This window comes from Mixophyes fleayi, chromosome 4 (assembly GCF_038048845.1).
Source record: "Mixophyes fleayi isolate aMixFle1 chromosome 4, aMixFle1.hap1, whole genome shotgun sequence".
NCBI lineage: Eukaryota > Metazoa > Chordata > Amphibia > Anura > Limnodynastidae > Mixophyes > Mixophyes fleayi.
The window spans coordinates 207,538,529-207,562,714 of NC_134405.1; positions in this window are offsets into that span (position 1 = coordinate 207,538,529).

Sequence of the window (24,186 nt, forward strand, 5' to 3'; positions counted from 1 at the left end):
AAATGTATTTAACCAGGAAATGCTAGATGGAGTACTATTCTTGCTGATTATTTTGCATAGATGGCTATTTGTATCAGCCAAGTGAAATTATCTAAACTCCATTGCTGATACAACATAACCTTGAATACATTCATTACCTATTGGCTCAAGATGGCTCCACCGTGGTTGTTCCCATTTAAATTAGCTTACAAACATTATTCTTAGTGGTGTTTTTCATAAGACACCTTTAATTTATAAGTTTACCCACTGGTCTCAAATTCATTTTTGCAACTTTATTTTATTAGATTACTTACTGGTCTCAAACACATATTTCTAGTGATTTTTTTCCCCCCTTTTTTACAGGAGTAAAATAATGTAAATAGTTATGGAAATATTACTCTTTGGTTCCAATGACCCACTAGCATTTGCCTTTGCGGTTGGTAGATTTTGCATTGTGACAACACTTCTTGGATGCAGCATGCGTCATTTACTTCCATTCACTGCTGGTTATGTTAACTTCATTAAAAAAAATAATTGGCATTATTGTCTTAGAATACCAACAGATGGATCATGTTTCTTTGAAATCAATGGGGCATGGTTAGATGTAATGGTCACAATTGATGCATTTTGCAACAAGAGCTTTATCCTAGCATTTGGCTATAACTGTTGAATGCAGTACACTGTCAATTGAGGTAGAAATATTAAAGGCATTATATATAGCTTCAAAAGATTGATCTGGTGATTTATAATGTTTTTCAAGTCTCTTGAATTAACTTTGGTTCTGTATTAAAATAACATTAATTATAATACATAAATATATAATGGTCAATAGAGGACACCATAAGTACAAGTGGTAGTTAGCAGCGCATATCAAACACATTTACATTTAACACAATGCAAGTGTTCAACCAGCCTTAAGCATTCAATAATTTTGTTGCCATTGAATATAACACAATAGTATTCTGTGGATACCACTGGGCAGAGTTTAGCTGTGTTATTTGCAAAATAACAAAAATTAACAGTTCTGTCTAATGACATAAAGGCCTTAGTAAAATTTGCAGAATGTAACGAGAAAGGTAAAGTACTGTACTCTATTTAGTAAAAGTAGAAATACAATAATAGTTACATTAAAGTTGTTTTACATGTTCACTCATAATCAAAATAATATGAAGTTAATAGTAATATTCATTATATATGTTGATTACTTCACCCATTTTTCCTTCCCACTCCTTATTGCTCAACTCTAAGTCCATTTAATTCATGTCCATTTAATACTCGGCAACCCTGGACATTATATATATTTGCCCATCTTTGTATTGAGATGATATCTTGTAAAGTTAAACTTTCACAAACAGCAAGTTTAACACTTTGTTAAAAGAAAACAATTAAGTGATACAGTAGTGTATTAACAAGTTGCTATAGTCTTTAAATTATCAAAGATAAAGAAGAGAACTGGTTTTACTTGGAGCAAAAATAAAACTGAAGAAAATTTTGATTTAATTAAATTAAAGCATTAAAAGATTTAAAAAAAAACAAAAACATATGACATTTATACAATATTTAAAGAAAAATAACAAGCAAGAACCATACATGGGAGAAGCAGAATTGATCAAATACCAAATCTCATGTGCTAACAATTTGGAGAAACGCATACGTTTGTCTGGTGAGCAAGAAATCCAGACAAATCTGTATAGTCTTGTAGTTAGTGTTTACTTAAATTGAATCCTCCACTACAATGGCATCCAGAGGTGGAAAGTGCTGTAACTTGTGAATGATATCCCATCCCTTTCTATATATTAGTATATCTAATATAATATATCATTTATTTTAATATAGTTAACCTATATTAATGCATCCAATGGAAAATAAAAAAAAGTGCTATAGCATACTAGCTATAGTGTACTCTATGATATTCTAGTTTAAAACAAATATTTTATTAATAATATTTTATTTAAACATTTAAAAGTGAGCTGAATATACCTGAATAAAAGATAGATAGACAATGTAACATCCCTTTCCCAGGTGTGCTGTTGTCTCCCGTGTGCAGTGCCTTCACCTTACTCATAATCACATGGCGTCTTAGTTGGCTAATTCCCAGGAAGTCTTTAATAACAAAGCGCACTTGAATCACTGGGCTTTGCAGAACATGAAAACAAGCAGTAATAACAGACAACTTGCAGAACATTTCTCAAGAATATAACATCCAACACTACTTCTTCCTCACTTTCAAAATGGAGGTAGAAACAGGTGCAAACAAAATGACGGCTGCTCCCTCCTATTAGGGATAATGATGAGACTCCAATACTTTCTTTCTTCTCCTGTAGCTCCCAGAGTATGTCACACTTTAAACTTGCTCTTTACTCACTAAAATGCTTCTGCTTTGCAGCTATTTCTTCTAGATATCTGAGTCCAAAATTCCCTGGCTATCTCTCCCTGCACTATTACTCTTGAAACTAAAACATAGTCTTGCAAGAGGGCTTTAAATCAAAATCTTTTGGTCTTTCCACCAATTCTAACTAAACTGTAGCCACAAATCTCAGACCACCAAATAGATAAATCGAAAATAATCAGTACTTATGCCACAGTTCTACAACTGTCACTGTTATCACGGGTGACCTAGTCTTCTCCAAACTACTGTTCCTGAGCATCATTTTCCTATGCTTTACTGGCTTCACACAGTAAAGAACCCTCCCTTAAGTGACATATTGTAGAGTTTACTATAGAATTTCCGAAATTCCTCTGTGATTTTGTCCGGGTCCTGGTTAATGACACCTAATTGTGATTTAATTTGAGTAACATTGCTACGGGACACCTTGGCCCTCAACCTGGACACCAGCAACCTGTCCGCTTTACCACCCTTTTCATAAAAGGTTTGATTCAGGCATTTGAGTGTGCTTTCAGTTTTAGAAGAGAGTAAAAGGTTTATTATAGTCCTCTGGTTGACCTGTGGATTTGTGGGTAGCATCCAAGTGTTAGGAACCCTTTCAGCCGGCACAACACAACCCGGAGTCTACTCTGCCAATCAGGTGTTCACTGGAGCCCCTGGTGGTGGGGACAGACTGGGCTGCAGACTGACAGAAGGTCGTGAAGTGTGTACCGGCTGGGGAGAACCCAGGCAAGCGGAGTGAGGTCCACGCAGAGGTCAAGGGCCCGGCAGCAGGTTGCAATTCCAGTTAACGAGCTGGGGTCAAGGGTCACAAGCAGACAGAAGAAATGGTAAACAGGCCAGAGGTCAGGGTCATGGGATACACATGCGAAGTCCAAATCCAAGCCAAAGATCATACATGGGAGGTCAGCAGAAGTTCAATAAACAGGAACAGGAACAAAGCAGGTCAGCAGACTGGGAAGCAGAAGCTATAACCCGCAATGAGGTAGCAGACCTCATTGCCTTAATTAGTAAGCACAACCAATCAGAGCCTGGCTCTGATAGTACCCAGCCCCCTGCACCTAAATTCATTAGCCCGCAGGCTAGTAACATTGATGAGCGCATGCACCCAGCTTCTCATTGCCGGGACACAGCGCTGAAGCGTCCAACCTTTGCCCCGGCAACAGCCGGGTCATGGGCGGAAGTGACGTCCAGGTCGCCATAGCGACGGCCGGGATGCAGGTAAGAGAGTGGCGGCGGCTGGGAACTGCCGCGGCTCGTAGCAGTACCCCCCCCTTGAGGAAGGGTCGAGGGACCCCGACATCCAGGTTTCCTTGGAAATTTTTGGAAGAATTCCTTCAACTGTTTAGGAGCATATAGTCGTCTTCGCGGGACCCAGGATCGCTCTTCTAGTCCACGATTTTTCCACTGTACTAGGAAGTGTACCTGCCCCTGCACTTTTTTAAAGTCAAGAATCTTCTGGACCACAAATTTTTGTGGTGTGTTCCTATTTCCCACAGAAAGCCCTGTAGGCTGGGATTGATTCGGGTATAATACTGTTTTAAGTAACGAACAATGAAACGTGTTCGGGATCTTTAGTGAGCCAGGAATCTTCAATCTAAAAGCTACCGGATTGATCTGTTTGGTAATCATGAACGGTCCGATAAATTTCGGCCCCAGTTTTTTACAAGGCTGTCTGAGCCTAACATTTCGAGTTGACAGTCACACTTTCTGGCCCACTTTGAATGAGCAGGTGGTGCGGTGGCGATCCGAAAAATTTTGAGCCGACAATGAGGACTTTTTCAAGGAGGACTGAACTTTCCTCCAAATTACTTTCAGATCAGCAGCTGTGGAACAAATCTCTGGGATACCAGCAGATTTGAGAGAATACAGAGAATTAGACCTGGGATGGAAACCGAAGTTACAGTAGAACGGGGAAGTTTGAGTAGATGTGTGAGATGAGTTATTGTAGGCAAACTCTGCCCAGGGCAGCAAAGAGGACCAATTGTCATGGAATTCTGAGGTATAACATCGGAGGAACTGTTCAAGTGACTGGTTAACCCTTTCAGTTTGCCCGTTAGATTGAGGGTGGTATGCAGATGACAGACTGATCCTGATTCCGAGAAGGGTGCAGAAGGATTTCCAGAATTGCGCTATGAATTGTGAACCACGATCAGAAACAATATCGGAAGGAAGTCCATGGAGCCTTAAAATATGTTGTATGAAGAGAATGGCCAGATCTCGAGCTGTAGGAATCCTGGTTAATGGAATGAAATGTGCCATTTTGCTGAAACGGTCTACCACAACCCAAATAGTATTGTGTCCTGCAGAAGGTGGCAAATCAACAATAAAGTCCATGGACAAATGTGTCCAAGGTTTTGCAGGAATGGTCAATGGAACCAACTGACCTACCGGGCGAGTCCTGGGGACTTTGTTTCTGGCACAAACCTCACATGAGAGGACATGACTCTTTTTTTTTTTTTTTTAAAAATTAGTTTTTATTGAGATTTAAGAACATAAAAAGGTTATACAAACATTTTCAACAGTATTTGTTCTGATTGGTCAATTATAAAGAAAATACAATCTCATGACATTATGTCAATATAAAGAATGAACATTTCTAATCTTATAAGGAAAGCTATTGATAACCTAGTACCAAAAACTAAAACACAAGCACAGGGGTGGGGAAGGGGTAAAAACAGAAGGAAAGGGTGGGAGGATAGCATAATAAGAACTCATAACAATACATCAATTAAGGTCTCAGCTAATCGATTAAAATATATTGAAATCTTATTTAAAACAATTTTGAAGAATAACCTATCTAATAATCATATAGATCCCTTATATCTCTGTATCTATACATATATATACACATATACACATATATACATACACATACATACATATACATACACATACACATAGCTCAGGTGGGTATGTTTAAGGCTGCGAAATCTGGAGAATCAATAAAATGCAACCAAGGACCCCAAATAATAGAATATGTTTCAAAAGAATCAGTAGTTGATAGATGTAGTTCCTCCATAGACCTAAAAAATCACGCACTAGACGCTGGATGTCTTGAAACCATGAGTCGGGTATAGAAATAGGTAACGTTTGTATAAGGTATAAAATTCGAGGTAAAACATTCATTTTGATAATATTAATCTTACCTATCCAAGAGAAATTCTTATTTTGCCACTCTTTTAAGTTAGTCCGGAGACTCCCCAGAAGTGGTTTAAAGTTGAGGTCATATAAACGTGAAAGATCATTAGAAAGTAAAACACCTAAATATTTTAGTTGAGAGGGATGCCAAATAAAAGGAAAGGCACTTTTTAAGCCTTCCACTATATTGGCCGGGGTCTTAATGTTTAAAGCCACTGACTTGCTATAGTTAATTTTAAAGTTAGACAATAGGCCAAACCTTCGAAATTCTCCCACCAAATTCGGTAGAGAAATAACTGGATTAGTAATAACGGCCAAAAGATCTTCTGCAAATAAAGCGAGTTTATGTTCTCTCTCTCCAACTCGGATACCAGATATATCCGAATTGGTCTTGATGGCTCTTGCCAGTGTCTCCATACATAATATAAATATGAGTGGGGACAGTGGACACCCCTGTCTAGTTCCATTATTAATCACTACTGGATCCGAAAGATCTCCATTGAATTTAATTCGAGCCATGGGATATCGATAAAGTGCTAATATTCTATGTAATCCTATCGCGCCTAATCCCATATATTCAAGGATACCTTTTATAAAAAGCCAACTCACACGATCAAAAGCCTTTTCTGCATCAGTGGATAGAAGCATTGAAGTCGACGTTGAACATGAGGCCAAATAAATCAAATCTATCACCTTGGTGGTGTTGTCTCGTGCCTCACGACCTGGGACAAAGCCTACCTGATCTGAATGAATTAGATCTAGTAGCATAAACTTAAGTCTATTTGCAATAAGTTTTGCATATAACTTAACATCTACGTTCAACAAGGAGATAGGTCTATAGCTTGCACATTGAGAGGGCTCCTTCATCTCTTTGGAAATAACCGTTATGTGGGCTTCCAGACTTTGTGAGGAGAAATAGGAATCACTGGAAATCGCATTAAAGGCCGAAACCATCAGGGGTATCAACTTATCCTTAAAGTCTTATAATATGAAATAGAGAAATCATCAGGACCCGGACTTTTACCTGAGGGTGTAGATTTGATTACCTCCCTCAACTCACTATCAGTGAAGGGTTGTTCTAGCTTGTCTATATTCGAATCTGAAAGAGTGGGAAAGCTAATATCCTTCAAATATGTCATAATCTGAGCTGATCTTGTAGTACCTACAGTGTCATTTTCTAGAGTTTCAAGATTATAAAGTTTGGTATAATAAGTGTGGAAGGCATTAGCCATATCTGAAGTTAATTTACACTCACGGTTACTACCGTCTTTAATCATAGCAATGTATGTCTTGAGGACACGACTCTTGACGTCAGTGGACAAGGATGGCCACCAGACCGTACGGGAAAGGATTTCCAGCGTCTTGTGGATTCCAGGGTGTCCAGCAGACCTACTATTATGCGCCTCTGTAAGAACCGCCTTCCTTAGATGGACTGGAACAAAGAGACGTTGCTCCGGAGTAGTATCAGGGGCTAATCTCTGGAATCTCTGAAGTGTGATACTCAGATCCTGGGTTAACCCAGCATGGATTACGGAAGGAGGAATAATAGGCTCTGGGTTTGAAACTGGAACGTGGTGTGCCAAGAAACTTCTGGACAGAGCATCTGCCCGGACATTTTTGGAACCCGGTCGATAGGTGATCAGGAAATTAAACCGGGTAAAGAATAACGACCAACGGGCCTGTCTGGGATTTAGACGTTTGGCCGATTGAATATATTGCAAGTTCTTGTGGTCGGTAATGACAGAGATCTGATGTGAAGCACCCTCCAGCCAATGTCGCCACTCCTCGAAGGCCCATTTGATTGCCAATAGTTCTCTATTCCCGACATCATAGTTGGCTTCTGCTGAGAACTGACGGGAGAAATAGGCACATGGGTGTAGACGATTAGTATGAGGATCCTTTTGTAATAGTATGGCACCAGCACCGACATCAGAGGCGTCGACCTCAAGAACAAATGCCTTAGCTGGATCCGGGTGTCTAAGGACCTGAGCGGAGACAAAGGCTTTTTTCAGGCTTTCGAATGAGGCTCCTGCTTGGGGCGACCAATTAGTTGGATCCATTCCTTTACGGGTTAGGGCGACAATGGGAGCCACGATGTCCGCAAAGCCATGAATGAATCTTCTATAATAGTTGGAGAAGCCCAGAAACCTCTGCACCGCCTTAAGGTTGTTTGGTTGCACCCAATCCAAAATAGCCTGAAACTTAGTTGGATCCATGGAGAATCCCTCAGAAGAGATTATGTAACCTAAAAAGGATACCTTCTGCACCTCGAACTCACACTTTTCCAGCTTGGCATAAAGGTGGTTCTCTCGCAATCTTCGTAGAACTTGTTTGACGTGATTCTGATGTACGGACAAAGATCTGGAATAGATGAGGATATCATCTAAATAGACGACCACGAAACAACCAAGGAAGTCCCGAAGAACCTCATTGATCAAGTCCTGAAACACTGCAGGTGCATTGCTAAGACCAAACGGCATGACCAGATACTAGTAATGGCCAGAGTGCTTATTGAATGCCGTCTTCCACTCGTCTCCTTCCTTGATACGGATGAGGTTATATGCTCCACGAAGATCGATTTTTGAGAAGACAGTAGCACCTCTCAACTGATCAAATAATACTGAGATGAGCGGAAGGGGATAGGTGTTCTTGATAGTGATAAGATTCAATCCCCGGTAATCAATACAGGGTCTTAGTCCTCCGTCCTTTTTGGATACAAAGAAGCATCCTGCTCCTACGGGAGATTTAGATGGCCTGATGAAGCCCTTCTCCAGGTTTTCTTCAATATATTCCTGCATGGATTTGGTCTCTGGACCAGAGAGAGAGTACAGGCGCCCCTTAGGTAGCTTGGAACCAGGAATAAGCTCGATGGCACAGTCGAAATCACGGTGTGGTGGTAAAGTGTCAGCAGCCTTCTTGGAGAACACATCCCAGAACTCATGATATTGTGAGGGAAGCTGCTCCGGAATAGACTGAATCACCCGCAGAGGCAGTGACAAGCAGGACTGTGTACAATAAGAGCTCCACTGGACAATTTCTCCTTTTACCCAGTCCATGACAGGGTTATGACGGGAAAGCCATGGGTGGCCCAGGATCAAGGGAACCGACGAACAATTGATAAGGAAGAAGGTTATTGACTCTGAATGGAGAGCTCCGATATTCAACTGTAGTGGCGGGGTCTCCCAAGAAATCTTGCCACCAGGTAACGGACTTCCATCTAAGCCACAGACAGTAATAGCAGACTTGAGTTTTACCATCGGAATTTCAGCAGCGCGGGCGAACCCGATGTCAAGGAAGTTGCCTGCAGCTCCACTATCAATGAAGGCCGACAGGTCCAACAACGAGCACTGAACGTGAACTGTGCAGGGATCAATACAGCATTTTTCGGGGAGACAATTTGCAGACCTAGGTGAACTTTCCCCTCGTTCCCTAGGCATGCTCTTTTCCCGGCTTATTTGGGCAGGAACGGGAAAAGTGGCCTTTTGTGCCACAATAGAGACATAGGCCTTGTGATCGCCTCCTGTCTCTTTCCTCAGGGGAGAGACAATACGCTCCTAATTGCATAGGCTCCTCACCATCCGTGGAAACAGGAATGAAGGCGGATGGAGGTGAAGATGCCTCCTTTTCGGTTATCCGCTCTTTAAATCTCCTGTCGCTTTTAATGGAGAGGTGCATCAGATCCTCCAGAGAGGTAGGAGACGGGTATTGCACCAAAGAGTCTCTAATCTGTTCCGACAGGCCGAGACAACTGACTACGTAAGGCGGGGTCATTCCATCCACTATCAGGTGACCATCTACGGAATTCAGCGCAGTATTCCTCTGCCGACCGCCGGCCTTGTTTTAAGGCCCGTAGATGAGCTTCCGCGGAGGCCATTCCATCTGGGTCATCATATAGTAGACCTAATGCCTCAAAGAAAGCATCTACGGACTGCATGGCAGAACTAGTCTATGGCAAAGAAAAGGCCCAGGACTGGGGGTCACCTTGCAGGAGGGAAATAATAATCCTGACTCTTTGTTGCTCTGAACCGGAGGAGCGGGGTCTCAACCGGAAATAGAGCTTGCAGCTCTCCCTGAAATTCTGAAACAGGGATCTATTTCCAGAGAACCGATCTGGCAAATTCATCTTAGGTTCACAGGTGGAACTCGGAGTGGGTTGTGAAGTTTTTGCAGCTTCTTCTTGAACGGACAAACGCTCAGCCAAACCTTGGATCATTTGATACAAGGACTCAACATGGGCTGCTAGGGCTTGTGCCGGAGACGGTGGGGATCCGCTTGCATCCATTCCAACCTTGTCTCTGTGTGTGGGCTGGTTATAATGTTAGGAACCCCTGCAGCTGCCACAACACAACCCGGAGTCTACTCTGCCAATCAGGTGTTCACTGGAGCCCCTGGTGGTGGGGACAGACTGGGCTGCAGACTGACAGAGGGTCGTGAAGTGTGTACCGGCTGGGGAGAACCCAGGCAAGCTGAGTGAGGTCCACGCAGAGTCAAGGGCCGGCAGCAGGTTGCAATTCCTGTTAAAGAGCCGGGGTCAAAGGTCACAAGCAGACAGAAGAAACGGTAAACAGGCCAGAGGTCAGGGTCATGGGATACACATGCGAAGTCCAAATCCAAGCCAAAGGTCATACACGGGAGGTCAGCAGAAGTTCAATAAACAGGAACAGGAACAAAGCAGGTCAGCAGACTGGGAAGCAGAAGCTATAACCGGCAATGAGGTGGCAGACCTCATTGGCTTAAATAGTAAGCACAGCCAATCAGAGCCTGGCTCTGATAGTACCCAGCCCCCTGCACCTAAATTCATTAGCCCGCAGGCTAGTAACATTGATGAGCACATGCGCCCGGCTTCTCATTGCCGGGACGCAGCGCTGAAGCGTCCAACCGATCCCCTTTCAACGGCCGGGTCATGGGCGGGAGTGACGTCCCGGCCGTCGCACCGCCGCAACTCGTAACACCAAGATGGCAACTCGCTCTGAGACCTCAAGAAATTTTAGAGTTCTCATTTTTTTTAGTAAAGGAGGCCACTCTTATTAGGGTACCACGAACCACAGCTTTATGTTCATCCCAAAGAAGCATAGGGGAAATTGTTTGATCAGCGTTTGTGGAGTAGTAATTTTGGATTTCATTGTCAATTTATGATTTTAAATGGGGGTTAAGCAGTTAGATGCCAGGTGAATTGCCGTTGCCCAGCCAGGTCACGGTCCAACCAAGTGTTAGGAAATATATCAACATTGAGAATATGCTGAGTTAGCTCAACACGTGGAAAGACCATGTCCAGGCGGGTGTACACCCCATGAACTGGGGAGAAGAAGGTGTAATTTCTAGCGGTAGGTTCTTTAACTCTCCATACATCAAACAAGAGGTGCTGGGAGAGAAGAGCTCTCAAAGCTTTGGAGTTAGTGGTCACAGTTTGGATGGTGGATCTTGGGGGAGGTTGGGATCTGTCCAGATGGTTATCTAGTGTGGTAGTGAATCTCCTGCCACAACCACTTTATCCTTGCGATGTAAGAATAGGAGGTCACCTATAGTTTTGAAAAAATGGGACTGGTTTCAGTTGGGGGCATAGACATCAAGGAAAGTATAGGAATGTTATCAAGTTCCGCCACAAGAAGTAGGTAGCACCCCCTTGGGTCCCTGATTTCCTTAAATTGTTTAAATTGAAGTTGCTTTGCAAAAAGAATTGCGACTCCCTTTTTTTTTGCGTATTGGATCACAAGCATGATAGGCACACAGGAATTATTTAGATTTAAGTTCAGGGTGACAAGAGCCAGAGAAGTGAGTTTCCTGTATGTACACAGTTTCACCCTTTAGTTGTCGAATAGTTTGAAACAGGGTAATTCTTTACGTGTACAGTTCACTACCTTTACATTTAAGGTCAAATTTTTAATTGCCATAAGGATTAGATGAGGAAATTATGCAGAAGCATGACAAATATGCAGGTCGTTCTCAAAAAGAGGGGGAGGGGTTTTGTAATGAAGTGGAAAATTGAGGGCTAGGAAAAGGAGGGCAGCTAGTAAGCCAAAAGTGTCCGAAGCTGGTCCTCATGACCAGAGGGGGGTGATATGGCACTGGCTGCCACTAGATATGTGTGGTGATAACAGTAGTGCGTGGTAGGACCAAAGCAGTGAACAAATGTGTATATATATTAGGGATGTGCACGGGCGACTTTTGAGGTCTCGTGTTTTGTGTTTTGGATCCGGATTTTCTCGATGTTTTGGGTTCGGATTTGTTTCGCAAAACACCTGCCGAAAGGTTTTGGTTCGGATTTAAGGTTTTCGATTCGGATTTTTTTTGAAAAAAGCATAAAAAGTTAAAAAATCAATTTTTTGGGCTTATTTTCACTCCTACGCTATTATTGACCTCAATAACATTCAATAACAAGCATTTCCACTAATTTACCGTGTATTCTGAACACCTCACAATATAGTTCTTAGTCCAAAACGTTGCAACGAGCTATCTTTCTGGACTGCGTAGTGGAGTGGTCCCCACAATATAATAAGAAAACCATCAACTGGTCTTAATCGCACCAAAACATGTACCTGGACTGCGTAGAGGAGTGGGTCACCACGATATAAATTAAAAACCCCGAACTTGTATGATTCGCACCAATAATGTACCTGGACTGCGTAGAGGAGTGGTCACCACAATATATATAATAAGAAAACCATCAACTTGTATGATTCGCACCAATAATGTACCTGGACTGCGTAGAGGAGTGGGTCACCACAATATAAATTAAAAACCCCGAACTTGTATGATTCGCACCAATAATGTACTTGGACTGCGTAGAGGAGTGGGTCACCACAATATAAATTAAAAACCCTGAACTTGTATGATCCGCACCAATAATGTACCTGGACTGCGTAGAGGAGTGGGTCACCACAATATAAATTAAAAACCCTGAACTTGTATGATTCGCACCAATAATGTACCTGGACTGCGTAGAGGAGTGGGTCACCACAATATAAATTAAAAACCCTGAACTTGTATGATTCGCTCCAATAATGTACCTGGACTGCGTAGAGGAGTGGGTCACCACAATATAAATTAAAAACCCTGAACTTGTATGATCCGCACCAATAATGTACTTGGACTGCGTAGAGGAGTGGGTCACCACAATATAAATTAAAAACCCTGAACTTGTATGATCCGCACCAATAATGTACCTGGACTGCGTAGAGGAGTGGGTCACCACAATATAAATTAAAAACCCTGAACTTGTATGATTCGCACCAATAATGTACCTGGACTGCGTAGAGGAGTGGGTCACCACAATATAAATTAAAAACCCTGAACTTGTATGATTCGCTCCAATAATGTACCTGGACTGCGTAGAGGAGTGGGTCACCACAATATTATTAAAAAACCCTACACAGGTCTGAATTCCACCCAAAAAGTTTATGGACTGCGTAGTGTAGTGTTCCCCACAATATTATTTAAAATTTTTGCAGCAACAGTCAACGTTGTTTAATATCTGATACACCTCTATCTGGACTGCATAGTGGAGTGGCCCCGGTACCCAATTTGGTACCGGGGCCACAATACCTCCTCCAAACATGGTACAGACCATTCGTCATTGAGATCCCATCAAGTATGTTAAAGACAGACAGGGTCGAAGTGTTATTGGTTGACTTTGTAAACCAAAAAACTGTCCCTGTTGCACATAGTCGTGCAATGAAGACTGACTTTTTCATTTAAAGGCACCATCTTTCAAGTGTAGTGTTTGTAAGTCATATTATACTTTTGGTAAAAATTGGTTTATTTTGTTCCTCTTTATGGTAACTACTAATAGAATTAAAGTATTAAATAGAAGCGAGAGTTCCTCTTTATGGGAATTAGTAATAGAATTAAAGTATTAAATAGAATTAAAGTATTAAATAGAGTGGTATAGAGTGGTAGTGTGGTATAGAGTGGGCCCCACAATATAATAATAAAACCCTCAACTGGTCTGAATTCCACCAAACAAGTATCTGGACTGCGTAGTGGGGTGGCCCCGGTACCCAATTTGATACCGGGGCCATAATAAAATAAATACACCCTCAACTGGTCTGAATTCCACCAAACAAGTATCTGGACTGCATAGAGGACTGGCCACTGGCCACCACAATATAATATATAGAAAACCTTCAACAGGTCAGAATTACACCCAAAAATAGTATCTGGACTGCGTAGAGTAGTGGGCGCTGGGCACCACAATAAAAAATATATAGAAAAACTTCAATAGGTCTGAATTAAACCCAAAAATAGTATCTGGACTGCATAGATGACTGGCCACTGGCCACCACAATATAATATATAGAAAACCTTCAACAGGTCAGAATTACACCCAAAAATAGTATCTGGACTGCGTAGAGTAGTGGGCACTGGGCACCACAATAAAAAATATATAGAAAACCTTCAACAGGTCTGAATTAAACCCAAAAATAGTATCTGGACTGCATAGAGGACTGGCCACTGGCCACCACAATATAATATATAGAAAACCTTCAACAGGTCAGAATTACACCCAAAAATAGTATCTGGACTGCGTAGAGTAGTGGGCACTTGGCACCACAATAAAATATATAAAAAAACCTTCAACAGGTCTGCATTACACTGCACATACGGCTGCTCCTCCATCCTCTCCATCATATACATGTTGGAGTTTCAGCGTGTGAAAACCTCTTGTTTTTGATAATGTCAGTGCATTTTGAATATTTTTCAATTTGCCCCACACCACTGAATGTACTTTATCTATGATACGCATCTATCTATCTTGACTGTGTAGTGTGGTGGCCCCGGTACACAATTTGGTACCGAGGCCACAATATAATTAAAAAACCCTCCACGGGTCAGAATTCCACCAAAAAAGGGTATGGACTGCGTAGTGTGGTGTGCCCGGAACACAATTTTTTACAGCGCCAACAATATAATTAAAAAATTGGGCATCAACTGTCACCGTTGTTTAATATCTGATACACCTAAATATGGACTGCACAGTGGAGTGGCCCCGGTAGTAAATTTGGTGCCGGGGCCACAATACCTCCTCCAACTTCCAAGTGTAGTGTTTATAAAGACAGACAGCGTCGAAGTGTTATTAGTTGACTTTCTTAACCCTAAAATTGTCCCTGTTGCAAATATTCGTTTAATGGACAGTTACTTTTTCATTGAAAGACTCAAGCTTTCAAGTGTTGTGTTTATAAAATATAAACAACAATACAGTAGTTTTAGAGCACGTCAATACCTCCTGTTTTAAATTATGACAGGGTATTTTACTTTTGGTTTAATTTCTTGAATTTGTTTAAATTTGGTTTTACTTTTTGAACATGGCAAACGACTGTTGATTGGTCATATAATGCAAAAAAAAAAGTTCCAAGATGGAATTGTCCTTGGGCCCTCACACCCACCCTTATGTTGTTGAAATAGGACATGCACACTTTAACAAACCAATCATTTCAGCGACAGGGCCTACCAAACAACTTTGGCTGAAATGATTGGTTTGTTTGGGCCCCCACACCAAAAAAGCTATTCATCTCTCCCTGTACAGACTAAACAGGCTCTACTGAGGCAAGATGTCGTCCTCATCCTCAACCTCTGATTCCTCTCCCCCTACAGTGTGTACTTCCTCCTCATCACACATGATCAATTCGTCCCTGCTGGACTCCACAACCACAGGTCCCTCTGTACTATCTGGAGGGCAGTGCTGTACTTCATTGAGGAATTGATTATTCATTTTTATAAACATCATTTTTTCAACATTATGAGGAAGCAACCTCCTTCGCCGCTCACTGACCAGGTTCCCTGCTGCACTAAAAACTCTTTCCGAGTACACACTGGAGGGGGGACAACTCAGGTAAAAGAGAGCCAGTTTGTACAGGGGCTTCCAAACTGCCTTTTTTTCCTGCCAGTAACAATATGGACTGTCTGACATGTCTACTTGGATGGTGTCAGCAAAGTAATCATCCACAATTTTTTCTATTGTGACAGCATCCAATGCAGCGAGAGTAGACATGTCTGCAATGGTTGGCAGGTCCTTCAGTCCGGACCAGATGTTATCAGCATCCCCTCCAGCGCCTCTTTTGGGAAAACTGAGCTTTTTCCTCGCAGCCATAGATGTGGAAGAAAATGAGGGTGGAGCTGTTGGCATGTCACGGTCCTCTTCAGAGGACAATCTCCTGACCAGCAGGTCTTTGCACCGCTGTAGACTTGTGTCCGCCGGAAACAGAGACACAACCTATGCTTTAAACCGAGGATCGAGCACGGTGGCCAGAATGTATTCCTCTGACTTTAAAAGAGTGACCACCCTCTGATCCTGGCAAAGAGTATGAAGGGCTACATCCACAAGAGCTACATGCTTGGTGTAATCGCAATGGCTTACCAGCTCCTCCCTCACTTTCTCCAGCTGCTTCTGCAACAGCCTGATCAGGGGAATGACCTGACTCAAGCTGGCAGTGTCGGAACTGACTTCTCGTGTGGCAAGTTCAAATGGCTGCAGAACCTTGCACAACACGGAAATCAGTCTCCACTGTGCTTGACTGAGGCGCATCCCCACTCCTTTGCCTATGTCGTAGGTGGCTGTGTAGGCCTGAATGGCCTTTTGCTGCTCCTCCATCCTCTGCAGCATATAGAGGGTGGAGTTCCAGCGCGTCACAACCTCTTGTTTGAGGTGATGGCAGGGCAGGTTCATGCTTTTTTGATGTGCCTCTAGTCTGCTGTAGGCAGTGGCTGAATGCCGAAAGTGTCCAGCAATTTTGCGCGCCACCGCAAGCATCTCCTGCACACCCCTATCACTCTTGAGGTAATGCTGCACCACCAAATTAATGGTGTGGGCAAAACATGGGACGTGCTGGAAATTGCCCATATTTAATGCCCGCACAATGTTACTGGCATTGTCTGACACCACAAATCCCCATGAGAGTTTAAGTGGGGTAAGCCACTGGGAGATAATTTCCCTCAGTTTCTCTAATATGTTGTCAGCGTTGTGCCTCTTATTAAAGCCTGTAATACACAATGTTGCCTGCCTTTGCACGAGCAGCCATTTTGTAGATGCTGCTACTGATGCAGCTGTTGCTGTTGCTGCGGAAGGGGATGCATCTACCCAGTGGGCTGTCACAGTCATATAGTCCTTCGTTTGCCCAGAACCACTTGTCCACATGTCCGTGGTTAAGTGGACAGTGGGTAGAACCGCATTTTTTAGAGCACTGAGGACACTTGATCGTACTTCTCTGTACATTTTTGGTATCGCCTGCCTAGTGAAGTGGAATCTCGACGGGATTTGGTACCGGGGACACAATACCTCCATCAACCCTCTAAATCCCACTCCACTGATGGCGGACACCGGGCGCACGTCTAACACCAACATTGCAGTTACAGCCGCAGTTATACGCTTTGCAATAGGGTGACTACTATCGTATTTTGTGGTCATGGCAAACGACTGTTGGACGGTCAATTGTTTTGTGAAAGACTTAGCGGTCTTACGACTTCCCCTCTGGGAAGATGACCGACTACCAGCAGCAACAGCAGCAGTGGCAGTAGTAGGCGTACCGCTGCAGGATTCCTCGGATGAATCCCGTATTGAGGAGGACTCAGTCTGGCTGCTGACTTGGGCTGCAGGACTGAATCTGATGGAGATTGTGGAGGAAGTTGACGAGGAGGGTGTTGCTGGTGTGTATCCAACTGGACCACGGGATTTAGGTGTCCCTGTACCGATGAGGGTCCTAGCCTCAGTTCCTGAACTAACCACTGAACTATGAAGGTTATTCAGGTGACGTATAAGGGAGGATGTTCCTAGGTGGGCAAGATCCTTACCCCTGCTTATTTGAGCTTTACATAAGCTACATATGGCCATACATTGGTTGTCTGGATTTGGATAAAAATAACTCCAGACCGAAGAGGTGCAGTTTTTGGTCTTCTGACCAGGCATGACGATGGGCTTTCTCATCCCATGGACATCAGCTGTTTCCCCCCTGGTGCCTCATTTACAATAACCACATCACCATCCTCATCATCAAGTTCCTCCACAGCGCCAGCTACATCATCAATAGGCTCCTCCCGAGCCACCTCTTCCCGTACAGTGATGGGAAGGTCCGGTTTGACAACCACCAACACCCTTGGACTCGCCTTGAGGATTTGTGATAATTTCTCTTTAGAAGGCAGAGTTGTTTGCTGTTTTGTTGCTGACATCATAACTCTCTTCGATTTTTTGGAGGGGGGGGAGGAGGAGGGATAAGATCCGTGGGTGAAGCTGAACCACTAGTCATGAACACGGGCCAGGGCCTAAGCCGTTCCTTGCCACTCCGTGTCGTAAATGGCTTATTGGCAACTTTACGTTTCTCCTCAGATGATTTTAAGTTTCTCTTTTTGCTACTTTTTCTTAACTTGGGCTTTTTGGATTTTACATGCCCGGTACTACGAGATTGGGCATCGGGCTTGGAAGACGACGTTGATGGCATTTCATCGTGTATGTCATGACTAGTGGCAGCAGCTTCAGCATTAGGAGGAAGTGGGTCTTGATCTTTCCCTACTTTATCCTCCAAATTTTTGGTCTCCATTATATGTAGCACAAGATACTGCAGAATGTGTGAACTTGGTAATATTGCAGTACCAATGGACTTATACTGCTGGATTGGTTTTGCAAATTTGGTTATAATTACTTTTTTTAAAAAAAAAATTATTTTAATATTTTTTTAAAAAAATTTTTTTTATTTTTTAAAAACTTGGGAATAATGGGGAAATAACTATGCCCTTAGAAGCACAGAGCACAGGACACAGCACCACTGGACTGAACAGGACACAGCACAGGACCCAGCAGCACCACTGACCTCAGAAGGACAGAGCACAGGACACAGCACCACTGGACTGAGCACAGCACAGCACAGCACTGAACTGAACAGCACGAGATATAGCAGGACAGAGGACGACCTAACACACCCTCCCTGTACACTGATCAACGCCCGAGTGAAGATGGCGGCGACTAGCGGGGAATTTATAGGATCCGAGTATCGCGAGATCCGACAACAGGATTATGAGTTAGAGCCTCGGTTTCAGATTTGAATTTGGCGCCAATCTGTCTCGGATCGGCAACGTTCGGGTGGGCTCGGATTTCATAAATCCGAGTGCGCTCATCTCTAATATATATATATATATATATATATATATATATATATATATATATATATATATATATATATATATATATATATATATATGTATATATATATATATATACACAGCCTGTATAGGTAGTCAGGACCGGCCATTGCCGCATTAAAAGCGCCATTTGCTCTCAGTCTATTAAAAATTACATAATTTCTTTATTTAGATGTTTCTCATCTCATCGTCGCATTTTAGATCTGTAGATCGTTAGAGCTGCCGGACAGAATGACTGCCTGCTATATGGTAAGTCTATATTCTCATACTATCGATGTTATTGCTTTCAGACTTTATTTGTAGTGCTTAACTGTGTCGGCTTTGTCAGAGCCAATAATTCGTACAACACCCATTCAAACTTGAAACATTAAAACTCATACAATGCATGGATGCAGTTTATTTGCTGGTTGTTTAACTATATGCCAACATAGTAACAGCTGCAATCATGCAGCATGCATTTCTGCGAATTACAAGGTCGCATGCATATTTAATATGTCTCATATTTTAAAAGTGGAATAAATTTGAATATCTGAAATAAATAAGTTAATAATGCACACACCAGGCATGCATTGCTGTGTATTACAATCAGGTATGGACCTCTTTCTACTATTTACACAGGAGACAACATTTTGGTACAAAAACTATTGTGTAACACAATTTATTCTTTGGCACAAAAATTATTTTGTAGCCAAAACCATTTAATAGCATGTGAATTGCTTTTTGTGACATGAAAAGCTAATATTTCTAGACAGATTGTTCCATCACCAAAGAATCAGACACTGTTCAACTTAATGTATTTGTTGTTATCAGCATCAATTTGCAGTGAATGGATTTATTCAGATATTCAGTATAGCATTCTTGCTTCTATTACATAGATACATACATACATACATACATATATCTGTTTTACAACTACTGTAAATTGAGCTTCCCTGAAGAGATAGAAGGGGTTGAATTCATGATGAATGCATGTAAAAACTTCAGAAGCAGCTATGTTTAGATGGATAGATGGAGATATTGGGAAGCTATTTTGACACATGCCTAATGCAAGGTGAAAAGAGCAAGAACACAACATGGAAGGTACAAGTCAAAATTGCACCTGGCCATAAAATCCCATATACCATGAATGTACATATATTTATACATTTATATTTTAGCATAATCCTGTTAAATATTTCTGAGTATAACTAGTTATAAGGCATTCACCCACCACATGTGTCATGCGGATCAGGCCCTTTTTAGTAAATACATAAATCCTAATCTATTCTTATACTTGTACAAATCCTCCTTGTTATCCCTGGGTATTACCTCAATTTTGCAGATTAGCTATTTCATTCTAACATTTACTAACTAAAGCATAATAAAGAAAATGGCTGTGATTATCATATGGGACAATGGGAGCTGCATACTGGCAGCAGTAATATTGTGTTGTACAAAATATATATTTAGCAAAAGCTATGATATATGCATTAGAGCCATGTGATAAGGAATATATTATATTAGGAAATCACTGCTCTATATGGGAATGTTGAGCAATGCTACTAACATGCAAGTTGTAATAGAAACTGGGATACACACATACATGACGAAGATACTTATGCACATTTATGAAACACAATAAGAGATCAGTGATAGAAGTTAATGTTACTACACACAAATATGTTATTATTTATGTTTAACTGTTATATGCTTGGGGTTTAAAATTATGTTAATTAAGATATGTCCTAACATTGTTTTATAAGTAAAAAGTACTATTTTATACATTTATTTCTGCATTGTGATAATGGATTTTATACTGCCTTGATTCATTAATTATTGTACAGAGAACTCTATGAGGGACGCCTCTTAGTTAAGGGGATACTTATTAAGCCATAACCCAACCATACGGAAACAGGTTCTTTTGCATAGTTTAGGCATCTGTAAGTTACATAACTATGTAACAAAAGCCTAATGCAGAAGATATCTTAGATATCTCCTGCATTAGGCTAAGTTTTGCATTAAACCACAGTCCCCATAATTTTTAATGGGGAAAGCGGTCTGGGCTATTTAATAAGCTCCAAAAAGCCTAGCCAACCATTTATAACCCAACTATAATTTAAATGATCTATAACTTACGAAAACAATAAGAAAAATATCCAAACAGATCTAGAGACAAATGATTCAAATCTAACACCCGTATAATCCCTAGTTTGCATAGATGAAGACAATTCCCTTCCATAGCGAGACCATAGGTCGTTTTTATGTGGCTATCTATAATTGTCTTCATAAAAAATTAATTATTCATAAAAAAATAACTATTATCATTTGTTTTAACACTTGTGACAAAATATATATCTCTTATTTGCTCCCAAAATGCTCTTATTTATGCCATTCCATAAAAATAAAACATATTAAGGGCCTCATTTACAGTTTGATGCATTTTGAGGCCAGAACTAAAAGTATAAATTTAGTACCAAAAATTGTGGACTTACATATGTATTTTGAGTCACATGTATTTCTAGATATGTCCAATTCAACATATAGATATTATCCTGTCAAACATATGTCAGGTGTACAAATGTGAATAGTTTTGGCCAACAATATCACAGACATGCGGCATCACAGGGTTATAAATACAAAAGCTGCATTATATAATATATATAATGAAGTGTCATATACACAAGGGAGACTGACAGTGCTGACAGTGTTATTGATAAAAGCAAATGTCACAAATTTCTTATAAAACGTAATCAGGTAGAAACATACTCACATCCTTTGTTTAGAGTTTTCTAAATCAAATAGGAATCTTCTTTTACTCCAAATGAAAAGGACAAATAAGATATCTGAATAGATCCCTGCAACTTGTCATAATATAGTCACAACGCTAATGAATGAAGTACTATCAGCTGTAGGGGTCAATTTACAAGCAGTCAATCAGAAACAGCTAGAAGATAATGCTGCCTGTGCCATCATCATAATCATGTCTTTATACTAGGACTTCAATAACTGCAAAAGAAATACCTCCTTATAAGTGTATCTGGGATTGCATTCACATCTCATTAGTTTGCATCTCCTGTGCCTATGCTATGCTTATGTATACAAATATTTACTGTATGCCTCTCCAGGTGAAAAGCTGGGTACACATCTATGCATTTATTGTGCAGATCACACGATTCACGACCATTTGTTCAGATATTGCAAGAGTGTGTAGACTCGCATGATCATCTTTTATTGTACCAAAACACATTGCATCTGTTGATTTGGTTTGGTAAATTTCTTAAAAATCATGATCAACGATGGAACGATGTCGGCAAATGTAGAATGACGAGCAGGCAGATATCTGTACATTGTGTACAGATTCACAATCTTTTCAGCAGACGGTTATGAGAGATGAAGATTACGTATCTGCAGGTAAATTGTCACTTTCAATCGTTGATGAAATAGTACCAGAAATTGCATCTGAAGTAAGCATTAAGATTGCATAGATGTGAACTCAGTTTAAGGGGCTGCAAGTCTAAGATACACTCATGGGATACAGTGAACAAAGTTTGGCACGAATTCACAGTATAGAAATGCATATATTTACACCCCACAAACAAATGAAGACCTAAATATACATTTATTTTCTACATCTCAGAAATGTATTCCTGTGTCTGTAATGCAATGACTAGTACTCTTGCCAATTGCAGTTAATAATTTTGTTCTCACATACACTATTTTTTTTTGTTACTTTTATCCAATGCTAGGCACACTGCTATCTGAACTGATTCACCTGAATCACAGCAAAAAAAACCCCGAAGAAATAGAAGTAAGCCAAGCTCTCTAACTTCCACCACCCCGTGGTAGTCAGCATATCGATGCCAAGAACCTCACCAAGACTTACCCCGACATCAGGATTCCGAATGGCTGCTTCCCGACTTTCACCGATGACTGCTCTTCATACCGACTTCAGCCAATGACGATGAGGTAAGAAGGCGGCTGCAGTCGATGATGTCATTGACCCTGCCGAAGCGTTTATCGCTGTTGTTAAGGGGGTAATGTAAGTATGCACCCATGTACAATGTACTTTAGGCTTCTACATTAATAACTACTGCTGATGCTGGCGGTGATACTTCTAAACTGAAAGGAACCAAGAAGAGTGATCATAGATTTAAAAGACAAAAGTCTGCGAAGCAAGTGTTCACAAGAGGAACCAAGTATGAGTTAGCATCCTGTTGGACAGTGGATTATTAAAGCTATGACATGTTAGAATTGAATGTGTGTCCAATTCTGCTATCGATGCATCCGGTTTTAAAGGATTAGTTAAGGTCATGTGTCCATGCAACCAAATTCAATCTCGATTCCATTTCTCCTAAACAGAAATTCCTCAGTTCATCAGTGAGCAATTGAAACTGGATCAGTTGGTTTACTAAATCAATTTGCTGGTGGGGATAGTAAAGCATTGTTTTTTTTCACTCACTGGCAACCTGGCTGCTTGGGTACAAGCTCATACTCACTGAACCATGCCAAGAAGATGTTGGGCTTGCGGCTGATGAAGAATAGGGGCTCATCTTGACAGAATAGGCATGGCTAGGCTGGGAGGTAGGGGGACCAACAAATCCTTCTGAGTAGGAACCCAGTTGCTGTAAAGTGTGGAGTGGACAGGACGCAGTCCACAATGAAACAGTAAGAGCAGTCTTGAACTCTTCCACACCCCACTCAATCATTCTTGCCTCAGATGTGGAGCAGTGAGTTCAAGCAGCTTAAGTTTTCTCTGAGTGGCCAACTCTTCAGCTCCCCTGAGACCCAATGAAACTGGGTCATCTGGTTTAACAAATCAAGTTTGTGATCCTGGACTCTTCTGGGTGGTGAAGATTTGGATGGTCCTACTCTAAACAATGAGAGTCCCATATATTTGGGCCATACATATGTGTTTTTAAATTGAGAGCCAACTTACCAAAGAGGTACCCCAGAAGCCTCCAAACAGCAATTCAGTGCCAGTACCCCCTCTCAGCTACTGACACCAACATGCCTCTCAGACAAATACAAAAGTGGAAGCTGCTCAAATCAATTTATAGGCAAGCTTATAGGTGCTTGAAAGGGTGTTTGGAGGCTTCTGGGGTACCTCTTTGGTAAGTTGGCTCTCAATTTAAAAACACATATGTATGGCCCAAATATATGGGACTCTCATTGTTTAGAGTAGGACCATCCTATTAGCAAAAGCGCCTTGGCGTAGCGGATGGCTTAAACATACATTTGCAAATGTGTGCAACAAAGACTTTTGCATTTTTATCTACAGTAGAAATGGCAGATCTGTTGCTGGCTATAGCAGTGTGCTGGGGGAAAAAATGTTGTGTGTATGTTCCTTGCAGAATAACCCCACCCTTTCAAGCACCTGTTATTGCCTATAAATTGATTTGAGCAGCTTCCACTTTTGTATTTGTCTGAGAGGCATGTTGGTGTCAGTAGCTGAGAGGGGGTACTGGCACTGAATTGTTGTTTGGAGGCTTCTGGGGTACCTCTTTGGTAAGTTGGCTCTCAATTTAAAAACACATATGTATGGCCCAAATATATGGGACTCTCATTGTTTAGAGTAG